Consider the following 11,713-nt stretch of genomic DNA (forward strand, 5'->3'; position numbering starts at 1 on the left):
TCCCAGAAGTTCCCATAAGATTATATTTGGCATGGTTATGTGTTTACATCTAATGTATGCGCCTCACTAATACACACAACCATGTAAATACATGCGCGTGTATGCGCCTCACTAGCTGTATACACATAACCATGTACATATATACGTGTGTATGCGCCTCACTAGCTGTATACACATAACCATGTACATATATACGTGTGTACGCGCCTCACTAGCAGTATATACACATAACCATGTACATATATACGTGTGTATGCGCCTCACTAGCTGTATACACATAACCATGTACATATATACGTGTGTATGCGCCTCACTAGCTGTATACACATAACCATGTACATATATACGTGTGTATGCGCCTCACTAGCTGTATACACATAACCATGTACATATATACGTGTGTATGCGCCTCACTAGCTGTATACACATAACCATGTACATATATACGTGTGTATGCGCCTCACTAGCTGTATACACATAACCATGTACCTATATACGTGTGTATGCGCCTCACTAGCTGTATACACATAACCATGTACATATATACGTGTGTATGCGCCTCACTAGCTGTATACACATAACCATGTACATATATACGTGTGTATGCGCCTCACTAGCTGTATACACATAACCATGTACATATATACGTGTGTATGCGCCTCACTAGCTGTATACACATAACCATGTACATATATACGTGTGTACGCACCTCACTAGCTGTATACACATAACCATGTACATATATACGTGTGTATGCGCCTCACTAGCTGTATACACATAACCATGTACCTATATACGTGTGTATGCGCCTCACTAGCTGTATACACATAACCATGTACATATATACGTGTGTATGCGCCTCACTAGCTGTATACACATAACCATGTACCTATATACGTGTGTATGCGCCTCACTAGCTGTATACACATAACCATGTACATATATACGTGTGTATGCGCCTCACTAGCTGTATACACATAACCATGTAAATACATATGCGTGTATGCGCCTCACTAGCTGTATACACATAACCATGTAAATACATATGCGTGTATGCGCCTCACTAGCTGTATACACATAACCATGTACATATATACGCGTGTATGCGCCTCACTAGCTGTATACACATAACCATGTACATATATACGCGTGTATGCGCCTCACTAGCTGTATACACATAACCATGTACATATATACGTGTGTACGCACCTCACTAGCTGTATACACATAACCATGTACATATATACGCGTGTATGCGCCTCACTAGCTGTATACACATAACCATGTACATATATACGTGTGTATGCGCCTCACTAGCTGTATACACATAACCATGTACATATATACGTGTGTATGCGCCTCACTAGCTGTATACACATAACCATGTACATATATACGTGTGTATGCGCCTCACTAGCTGTATACACATAACCATGTACATATATACGTGTGTATGCGCCTCACTAGCTGTATACACATAACCATGTACATATATACGTGTGTATGCGCCTCACTAGCTGTATACACATAACCATGTACATATATACACGTGTGTATGCGCCTCACTAGCAGTATACACATAACCATGTACATATATACGTGTGTATGCGCCTCACTAGCTGTATACACATAACCATGTACATATATACGTGTGTATGCGCCTCACTAGCTGTATACACATAACCATGTACATATATACGTGTGTATGCGCCTCACTAGCTGTATACACATAACCATGTACATATATACACGTGTGTATGCGCCTCACTAGCAGTATACACATAACCATGTACATATATACGTGTGTATGCGCCTCACTAGCTGTATACACATAACCATGTACATATATACGTGTGTACGCGCCTCACTAGCAGTATATACACATAACCATGTACATATATACGTGTGTATGCGCCTCACTAGCTGTATACACATAACCATGTACATATATACGTGTGTATGCGCCTCACTAGCAGTATACACATAACCATGTACATATATACGTGTGTATGCGCCTCACTAGCTGTATACACATAACCATGTACATATATACGTGTGTATGCGCCTCACTAGCTGTATATACACATAACCATGTACATATATACGTGTGTATGCGCCTCACTAGCTGTATATACATAACCATGTACATATATACGTGTGTATGCGCCTCACTAGCTGTATACACATAACCATGTACATATATACGTGTGTACGCGCCTCACTAGCTGTATATACACATAACCATGTACATATATACGTGTGTATGCGCCTCACTAGCTGTATATACACATAACCATGTACCTATATACGTGTGTATGCGCCTCACTAGCAGTATACACATAACCATGTACATATATACGTGTGTATGCGCTTCACTAGCAGTATACACATAACCATGTACGTGTGTACGCGCCTCACTAGCTGTATACACATAACCATGTACATATATACGTGTGTATGCGCCTCACTAGCTGTATACACATAACCATGTACATATATACGCGTGTATGCGCCTCACTAGCTGTATACACATAACCATGTACATATATACGCGTGTATGCGCCTCACTAGCTGTATATACACATAACCATGTACATATATACGTGTGTATGCGCCTCACTAGCTGTATACACATAACCATGTACATATATACGTGTGTATGCGCCTCACTAGCTGTATACACATAACCATGTACATATATACGTGTGTATGCGCCTCACTAGCTGTATACACATAACCATGTACATATATACGTGTATGCGCCTCACTAGCAGTATACACATAACCATGTACATATATACGTGTATGCGCCTCACTAGCAGTATACACATAACCATGTACATATATACGTGTGTACGCGCCTCACTAGCTGTATACACATAACCATGTACATATATACGTGTGTATGCGCCTCACTAGCTGTATACACATAACCATGTACCTATATACGTGTGTATGCGCCTCACTAGCTGTATACACATAACCATGTACATATATACGTGTGTATGCGCCTCACTAGCTGTATACACATAACCATGTACATATATACGTGTGTATGCGCCTCACTAGCTGTATACACATAACCATGTACATATATACGTGTGTATGCGCCTCACTAGCAGTATACACATAACCATGTACATATATACGTGTGTATGCGCCTCACTAGCAGTATACACATAACCATGTACATATATACGTGTGTATGCGCCTCACTAGCTGTATACACATAACCATGTACATATATACGCGTGTATGCGCCTCACTAGCAGTATACACATAACCATGTACATATATACGCGTGTATGCGCCTCACTAGCTGTATACACATAACCATGTACATATATACGTGTGTATGCGCCTCACTAGCAGTATACACATAACCATGTACATATATACGTGTGTACGCGCCTCACTAGCAGTATACACATAACCATGTACATATATACGTGTGTATGCGCCTCACTAGCAGTATACACATAACCATGTACATATATACGTGTGTATGCGCCTCACTAGCTGTATACACATAACCATGTACATATATACGTGTGTATGCGCCTCACTAGCTGTATACACATAACCATGTACATATATACGTGTGTATGCGCCTCACTAGCAGTATACACATAACCATGTACATATATACGCGTGTATGCGCCTCACTAGCTGTATACACATAACCATGTACATATATACGTGTGTATGCGCCTCACTAGCAGTATACACATAACCATGTACATATATACGTGTGTACGCGCCTCACTAGCAGTATACACATAACCATGTACATATATACGTGTGTATGCGCCTCACTAGCAGTATACACATAACCATGTACATATATACGTGTGTATGCGCCTCACTAGCAGTATACACATAACCATGTACATATATACGTGTGTACGCGCCTCACTAGCAGTATACACATAACCATGTACATATATACGTGTGTATGCGCCTCACTAGCTGTATACACATAACCATGTACATATATACGTGTGTATGCGCCTCACTAGCTGTATATACACATAACCATGTACATATATACGTGTGTATGCACCTCACTAGCTGTATACACATAACCATGTACATATATACGTGTGTATGCGCCTCACTAGCTGTATACACATAACCATGTACATACATATGCGTGTATGCACCTCACTAGCTGTATATACACATAACCATGTACATATATACGTGTGTATGCGCCTCACTAGCTGTATACACATAACCATGTACATATATACCTGTGTATGCGCCTCACTAGCTGTATACACATAACCATGTACATATATACGTGTATGCGCCTCACTAGCTGTATACACATAACCATGTACATATATACGTGTGTATGCGCCTCACTAGCAGTATACACATAACCATGTACATATATACGTGTGTATGCGCCTCACTAGCTGTATACACATAACCATGTACCTATATACGTGTGTATGCGCCTCACTAGCAGTATACACATAACCATGTACATATATACGTGTGTATGCGCCTCACTAGCTGTATACACATAACCATGTACATATATACGTGTGTATGCGCCTCACTAGCTGTATACACATAACCATGTACATATATACGTGTGTATGCGCCTCACTAGCTGTATACACATAACCATGTACATATATACGTGTGTATTCGCCTCACTAGCTGTATACACATAACCATGTACATATATACGTGTGTATGCGCCTCACTAGCTGTATACACATAACCATGTACATATATACCTGTGTATGCGCCTCACTAGCTGTATACACATAACCATGTACATATATACGTGTATGCGCCTCACTAGCTGTATACACATAACCATGTACATATATACGTGTGTATGCGCCTCACTAGCAGTATACACATAACCATGTACATATATACGTGTGTATGCGCCTCACTAGCTGTATACACATAACCATGTACCTATATACGTGTGTATGCGCCTCACTAGCAGTATACACATAACCATGTACATATATACGTGTGTATGCGCCTCACTAGCTGTATACACATAACCATGTACCTATATACGTGTGTATGCGCCTCACTAGCAGTATACACATAACCATGTACATATATACGTGTGTATGCGCCTCACTAGCTGTATACACATAACCATGTACATATATACGTGTGTATGCGCCTCACTAGCTGTATACACATAACCATGTACATATATACGTGTGTATGCGCCTCACTAGCTGTATACACATAACCATGTACATATATACGTGTGTATTCGCCTCACTAGCTGTATACACATAACCATGTACATATATACGTGTGTATGCGCCTCACTAGCAGTATACACATAACCATGTACATATATACGTGTGTATGCGCCTCACTAGCAGTATACACATAACCATGTAAATACATATGCGTGTATGCGCCTCACTAGCAGTATACACATAACCATGTACGTGTGTACGCACCTCACTAGCAGTATACACATAACCATGTACGTGTGTATGCGCCTCACTAGCTGTATACACATAACCATGTACATATATACGTGTGTATGCGCCTCACTAGCTGTATACACATAACCATGTACATATATACGTGTGTATGCGCCTCACTAGCTGTATACACATAACCATGTACATATATACGTGTGTATGCGCCTCACTAGCTGTATACACATAACCATGTACATATATACGTGTGTATGCGCCTCACTAGCTGTATACACATAACCATGTACGTGTGTACGCACCTCACTAGCAGTATACACATAACCATGTACGTGTGTATGCGCCTCACTAGCTGTATACACATAACCATGTACATATATACGTGTGTATGCGCCTCACTAGCTGTATACACATAACCATGTACATATATACGTGTGTATGCGCCTCACTAGCTGTATACACATAACCATGTACATATATACGTGTGTATGCGCCTCACTAGCAGTATATACATAACCATGTACATATATACGTGTGTATGCGCCTCACTAGCTGTATACACATAACCATGTACATATATACGTGTGTATGCGCCTCACTAGCTGTATACACATAACCATGTACCTATATACGTGTGTATGCGCCTCACTAGCTGTATACACATAACCATGTACCTATATACGTGTGTACGCGCCTCACTAGCTGTATACACATAACCATGTACATATATACGTGTGTATGCGCCTCACTAGCTGTATACACATAACCATGTAAATACATATGCGTGTATGCGCCTCACTAGCTGTATACACATAACCATGTACATATATACGTGTGTATGCGCCTCACTAGCTGTATACACATAACCATGTACATATATACGTGTGTATGCGCCTCACTAGCAGTATACACATAACCATGTACATATATACGTGTGTATGCGCCTCACTAGCTGTATACACATAACCATGTACATATATACGTGTGTATGCGCCTCACTAGCTGTATACACATAACCATGTACATATATACGTGTGTATGCGCCTCACTAGCTGTATACACATAACCATGTACATATATACGTGTGTATGCGCCTCACTAGCTGTATACACATAACCATGTACATATATACGTGTGTATGCGCCTCACTAGCTGTATACACATAACCATGTACCTATATACGTGTGTATGCGCCTCACTAGCTGTATACACATAACCATGTACATATATACGTGTGTATGCGCCTCACTAGCTGTATACACATAACCATGTACATATATACGTGTGTATGCGCCTCACTAGCTGTATACACATAACCATGTACATATATACGTGTGTATGCGCCTCACTAGCTGTATACACATAACCATGTACATATATACGTGTGTATGCGCCTCACTAGCTGTATACACATAACCATGTACCTATATACGTGTGTATGCGCCTCACTAGCTGTATACACATAACCATGTAAATACATATGCGTGTATGCGCCTCACTAGCTGTATACACATAACCATGTACATATATACGTGTGTATGCGCCTCACTAGCTGTATACACATAACCATGTACATATATACGTGTGTATGCGCCTCACTAGCTGTATACACATAACCATGTACCTATATACGTGTGTATGCGCCTCACTAGCTGTATACACATAACCATGTACCTATATACGTGTGTATGCGCCTCACTAGCTGTATACACATAACCATGTAAATACATATGCGTGTATGCGCCTCACTAGCTGTATACACATAACCATGTACATATATACGTGTGTATGCGCCTCACTAGCTGTATACACATAACCATGTACATATATACGTGTGTATGCGCCTCACTAGCAGTATACACATAACCATGTACCTATATACGTGTGTACGCGCCTCACTAGCAGTATATACACATAACCATGTACCTATATACGTGTGTACGCGCCTCACTAGCAGTATATACACATAACCATGTACATATATACGTGTGTATGCGCCTCACTAGCTGTATACACATAACCATGTACATATATACGTGTGTATGCGCCTCACTAGCTGTATACACATAACCATGTACATATGTACGTGTGTATGCGCCTCACTAGCTGTATACACATAACCATGTACATATATACGTGTGTATGCGCCTCACTAGCTGTATACACATAACCATGTACATATATACGTGTGTATGCGCCTCACTAGCTGTATACACATAACCATGTACGTGTGTATGCGCCTCACTAGCTGTATACACATAACCATGTACATATATACACGTGTGTATGCGCCTCACTAGCTGTATATACACATAACCATGTACGTATATACGTGTGTACGCGCCTCACTAGCAGTATATACACATAACCATGTACCTATATACGTGTGTACGCGCCTCACTAGCAGTATATACACATAACCATGTACCTATATACGTGTGTACGCGCCTCACTAGCAGTATATACACATAACCATATACATATATACGTGTGTATGCGCCTCACTAGCTGTATACACATAACCATGTACATATATACGTGTGTATGCGCCTCACTAGCTGTATACACATAACCATGTACATATATACGTGTGTATGCGCCTCACTAGCTGTATACACATAACCATGTACATATATACGTGTGTATGCGCCTCACTAGCTGTATACACATAACCATGTACATATATACGTGTGTATGCGCCTCACTAGCTGTATACACATAACCATGTACGTGTGTATGCGCCTCACTAGCTGTATACACATAACCATGTACATATATACACGTGTGTATGCGCCTCACTAGCTGTATATACACATAACCATGTACGTATATACGTGTGTACGCACCTCACTAGCTGTATACACATAACCATGTACATATATACGTGTGTATGCGCCTCACTAGCTGTATACACATAACCATGTACATATATACGTGTGTATGCGCCTCACTAGCAGTATATACACATAACCATGTACATATATACGTGTGTATGCGCCTCACTAGCTGTATACACATAACCATGTACATATATACGTGTGTATGCGCCTCACTAGCTGTATACACATAACCATGTACATATATACGTGTGTATGCGCCTCACTAGCTGTATACACATAACCATGTACATATATACGTGTGTATGCGCCTCACTAGCTGTATACACATAACCATGTACATATATACGTGTGTATGCGCCTCACTAGCTGTATACACATAACCATGTACGTGTGTATGCGCCTCACTAGCTGTATACACATAACCATGTACATATATACGTGTGTATGCGCCTCACTAGCTGTATATACACATAACCATGTACGTATATACGTGTGTACGCGCCTCACTAGCAGTATATACACATAACCATGTACCTATATACGTGTGTATGCGCCTCACTAGCTGTATACACATAACCATGTACATATATACGTGTGTATGCGCCTCACTAGCTGTATACACATAACCATGTACATATATACGTGTGTATGCGCCTCACTAGCTGTATACACATAACCATGTACATATATACGTGTGTATGCGCCTCACTAGCTGTATACACATAACCATGTACATATATACGTGTGTATGCGCCTCACTAGCTGTATACACATAACCATGTACATATATACGTGTGTATGCGCCTCACTAGCTGTATACACATAACCATGTACATATATACGTGTGTATGCGCCTCACTAGCTGTATACACATAACCATGTACGTGTGTATGCGCCTCACTAGCTGTATACACATAACCATGTACATATATACGTGTGTATGCGCCTCACTAGCTGTATATACACATAACCATGTACGTATATACGTGTGTACGCGCCTCACTAGCTGTATATACATAACCATGTACATATATACGTGTGTATGCGCCTCACTAGCTGTATACACATAACCATGTACGTGTGTATGCGCCTCACTAGCTGTATACACATAACCATGTACGTATATACGTGTGTATGCGCCTCACTAGCTGTATACACATAACCATGTACATATATACGTGTGTATGCGCCTCACTAGCTGTATACACATAACCATGTACATATATACGTGTGTATGCGCCTCACTAGCTGTATACACATAACCATGTACATATATACGTGTGTATGCGCCTCACTAGCTGTATACACATAACCATGTACGTGTGTATGCGCCTCACTAGCTGTATACACATAACCATGTACCTATATACGTGTGTATGCGCCTCACTAGCAGTATACACATAACCATGTACATATATACGTGTGTATGCGCTTCACTAGCAGTATACACATAACCATGTACGTGTGTATGCGCCTCACTAGCTGTATACACATAACCATGTACATATATACGTGTGTATGCGCCTCACTAGCTGTATATACACATAACCATGTACGTATATACGTGTGTATGCGCCTCACTAGCTGTATATACACATAACCATGTACGTATATACGTGTGTATGCGCCTCACTAGCAGTATATACACATAACCATGTACATATATACGTGTGTATGCGCCTCACTAGCTGTATACACATAACCATGTACATATATACGTGTGTATGCGCCTCACTAGCTGTATACACATAACCATGTACATATATACGTGTGTATGCGCCTCACTAGCTGTATACACATAACCATGTACCTATATACGTGTGTATGCGCCTCACTAGCTGTATATACACATAACCATGTACGTATATACGTGTGTACGCGCCTCACTAGCAGTATATACACATAACCATGTACATATATACGTGTGTATGCGCCTCACTAGCTGTATACACATAACCATGTACATATATACGTGTGTATGCGCCTCACTAGCTGTATACACATAACCATGTACATATATACGTGTGTATGCGCCTCACTAGCTGTATACACATAACCATGTACATATATACGTGTGTATGCGCCTCACTAGCTGTATACACATAACCATGTACATATATACGTGTGTATGCGCCTCACTAGCTGTATACACATAACCATGTACCTATATACGTGTGTATGCGCCTCACTAGCTGTATACACATAACCATGTACATATATACCTGTGTATGCGCCTCACTAGCTGTATACACATAACCATGTACGTGTGTATGCGCCTCACTAGCTGTATACACATAACCATGTACGTGTGTATGCGCCTCACTAGCTGTATACACATAACCATGTACATATATACGTGTGTATGCGCCTCACTAGCTGTATACACATAACCATGTACATATATACGTGTGTATGCGCCTCACTAGCTGTATACACATAACCATGTACATATATACGTGTGTATGCGCCTCACTAGCTGTATACACATAACCATGTACATATATACGTGTGTATGCGCCTCACTAGCTGTATACACATAACCATGTACATATATACGTGTGTATGCGCCTCACTAGCTGTATACACATAACCATGTACATATATACGTGTGTATGCGCCTCACTAGCTGTATACACATAACCATGTACGTGTGTATGCGCCTCACTAGTTAACACACATAACCGTGCACATAAACACGCGTGTCGGAGCCTTATCGCACACGCAGCCGCACGTCAGTAGTAAACAGCCTGGTCTCGTGCCCTCAGCAGTTCGGCACTGGCACAGCGCCCCTCACTCACGTGCGCGCAGACTTCCCTCCCCGGGCTCCAGCCCGCGCACACACGTAACTTTATGCTACACCTCCTCTCGCCCTCACAACCCCACCGGCTCGCCGGTCCCACACTCACCGGTAACGGACTCCTCGTAGGCCGCAGGCGGGAGCCAAGTGCGTCATCAATCAATATGGCGCTGATGTCAGGCACATTACGTCAAGCGATCACCCCGCCCCCGTCTAGTAGCGAGTCCCCATTGGCTAGTTGCTCTGCCTATCACACAGGAGACGGGATGTTCAAATTCGTTGGGCGGGATAAATGTGATTGTCTTCCCATTGGTTCCCGCCACGCTGTTTATGTTATTATTGGTGCGATAAGAGTTGTCAATCACTTAGTCCTAGTTACTGGTGCTTAGCAACGGCCGCTGCGGCCAGTAAGGGCAACGTCACGTGAGCTGTCTGGCTGCGCTGTCAACTTGGAAACCTGCGACATTGGATTGGATTGTCGTCTCTCCTGGCGACATTTCCTTGTGGTTATTATTATTATTATGATACCTCCCGCACTGTTATTAGCGTTATTCCCGCACTATTGTCTGTGACATTGTACAAAATAAAGCGTGAGACCTCACCAGACTTCCACCAAGTAAAGGGACAGTAAAGTCAAAAGG

At 41.4% G+C, this 11,713-nt stretch overlaps 1 protein-coding gene across 1 annotated transcript in view; it reads right to left on the reverse strand.

The window, feature by feature from the left end:
* Positions 1–11,280, reverse strand: part of NUP98 (nucleoporin 98 and 96 precursor) — a 655,099-nt gene extending 643,819 nt beyond the window's left edge. Inside the window, 1 exon segment of the mRNA XM_053705662.1 lies at positions 11,182–11,280. The gene's annotated coding sequence lies outside the window, so the exon portion shown is untranslated.
* Between the last annotated feature and the right edge of the window lie 433 nt (positions 11,281–11,713).

The sequence above is a fragment of the Bombina bombina genome, chromosome 3, assembly GCF_027579735.1.
Source record: "Bombina bombina isolate aBomBom1 chromosome 3, aBomBom1.pri, whole genome shotgun sequence".
Lineage (NCBI taxonomy): Eukaryota > Metazoa > Chordata > Amphibia > Anura > Bombinatoridae > Bombina > Bombina bombina.